The following is a 2,500-nucleotide window of genomic DNA, read 5'->3' as shown; positions in this document are numbered from 1 at the left end:
CGATACGCGAGAGGTCATAAAACACGTTTATACATTATACAATCCCACTTGCGCCGCGGGGCCTTGCTATCGCGCGCAGCAGAAAAAGAAGCAGAAGAAGAAGAAGAAGAAGAAAAAGAAAAAAAGAAGAAAAAGAAGAAGAAGAAGAAGAAGAAGGAGGATGAGAAGAAGAAGGAGAAGTAGAAGTAGAAGTAGAAGTAGAAGACGAAGAAGAAGAACAAGAAGAGGAAGATGAGCAAGAAGAAGAGGAAGAAAAATGAAGAAGAAGAAGAAGAAGGAGGAGAAGCAGAAAGAGGAAGAAGACGAGGAAGAAGAAGAAGAAGAAGAAAGAACACCACCATTTGCCGGAACTATCACACGCCGAAGAAGAAGAAGAACAAGAACAAGAACAAGAACAAGAACAAGAAAAAGAAAAAGAAAAAAGAAGACCACCATTTGCCGGAACTATCACACGCCGAAGAAGAAGAAGAAGAAGAAGAAGAAGAAGAAGAAGAAGAAGAAGAACAAGAACAAGAACAAGAAAAAGAAAAAGAAAAAAGAAGACCACCATTTGCCGGAACTATCACACGCCGAGATCGCTCCTTCAAAAATGCATAACGAGCGATAGGACGGGAGATCCAGACGTATAAAGTAGACAAAAGGATTATAATTTGGGCCACGATGAACGAGACTTAAAAAGCCCGCGCGGTGCCGCAGCGGGAGCAGTGAGGCGACGAGGGGAGCCTGAGGGGAGGGGTGGGGGTGGGGGTGGGGTATGAAGGGGAAGGGGTGGGGGAAGGGGAGCATGAGGGGAGGGGTGAGGCGACGGGGGAGCCTGAGGGGAGGGAGTGGGGAGCCTGAGGGGAAGGGGTGAGGGGAGGGGGAGGGGGTGGGGGAGTACGAAGGGGAAGGGGGGGAGGGGGGAAGGCGCACACCTCACCCTATCCTCGCGTGTCTTGCTTATCCACATTTACTCGCTATTCACGTCGACCTGCAGTCCCTCTTCCCCTTTATCACTCCCCTAAGACATGCAGACGTAGACAGGCGGTTAAGACTGATACAGACACATAGACAGACAGTTAGATACACACACACACACACACGCACGCACGCACACACACACACACACACACACTCACAAACGCACACACACACACACACACACAGACACACACACACACACTCACCCCCAACCCCCCAACCCCAACCCCTCACCCCCCAACCCCCACGCACGCTTTACCAACCAGGAATGCACGAAGCGCTAACAAGGTCGTCGTCAGCCCGCGTCAGCACAATAACAGCCGGGCCGGCATTCCGCGTCAGGAGCGAACCTCGGCGAATCCAGCGCCGCTTCTTGCTCAAAATCCCCCCCTTGATTGCGGGGCCGAAGCGGCGTCAGCGCCTCGGCGTCCGGCGTGCAATTGCGTCTGGCCGTTCGCTCCGTTTGTCTGTCTGTCTGTCTGTCTGTCTGTCTGTCTGTCTGTCTGTCTGTCTGTCTGTCTGTCTGTCTGTCTGTCTGTCTGTCTGTCTGTCTTCTCTGTCTGTCTGATGGGTCTTCTCTTCCTCTTCTTCTTCCTAATCCTTATTTCTTTCTTTCCCTTTCTACTTTCCCTTCCTTCTTCTTCTTCTTCTTCCTCCTCCTCTCTATTCTTCCTTTTCTTCCCTCCCTCCCTTTCTCTATCCGTCACTCATTTTTAAAATTCTTTCTCCTCCCTCCTATCCCTCTCCCTTCCTTCCTTATTCCTCCCTTTCCCTCTACTTTCCCTCTTCCTTCTTTATTTCCTCCCTCCCTCACCTTTTTATCCCTCCTCTCTCTTTCCCTTTCCTTTTTTATTCTTTCTCCCTCTTCCTCCTTTATTCCCTCTCTATCCTTCTTCCTCTACTTCTCTCTCTCTCTCTCTCTCCCTTCCATTCTTCCTTTCTTCCCTCCCCGCCTTTCCCTCTACCCCCTTCCTTCATTATCCCTCCCTCCCTCTATCCTCTCATCCCTCTCCCTTCCTTCCTTATCCCTCCCTCCCTCTACCCCTCTTCCTTCTTTATCCCTCCCTCCCTCTATCCTTCTCCCTTCCCCTCCCCGCCTGTTCGCCACTCCACTCCTTGGCGTCCGATTAGGATGAGAAATGGGGTCCAAGGATTAACGTGATCGCCGGTACAGTTAAGGTAATCTTCACCACTTCCTTGCCCACCCTCTCCCTTTCCCCTTCCTCTCTCCCTCAACCCCAAAACACACGCACGCACGCACATACACACAGTCAGACACACACGTACACACACGTCAAACACGCACACGCACACGCACGCACGCAAAAACACACAGACAAATCAAACACACACACCTACACACACCCACATCCACACACACCCTCCACACCCACACACATCCACCCTCCACACCCACACCCACCCACCCCCACCCACACCCACACCCACACACCCACACACACCCACACCCACACCCAAACCCCCCACACCCACCCACACACATCCCCCCCCACCACCCCACACCCACCCACACACGCCG

The 2,500-nt window shown here is 52.2% G+C and overlaps 1 protein-coding gene across 1 annotated transcript in view; it reads right to left on the bottom strand.

The window, feature by feature from the left end:
• The window catches only part of LOC138863140 (protein PIF-like), a 39,222-nt gene that overhangs the window by 7,697 nt on the left and 29,025 nt on the right, over window positions 1-2,500 (bottom strand). The window lies entirely within an intron of this gene.

Source organism: Penaeus vannamei, chromosome 11 (assembly GCF_042767895.1).
Source record: "Penaeus vannamei isolate JL-2024 chromosome 11, ASM4276789v1, whole genome shotgun sequence".
Taxonomy (NCBI): domain Eukaryota; kingdom Metazoa; phylum Arthropoda; class Malacostraca; order Decapoda; family Penaeidae; genus Penaeus; species Penaeus vannamei.
The sequence above is the reverse complement of the archived record's forward strand: the minus strand, read 5'-3'. Positions and strand labels throughout refer to the sequence as shown.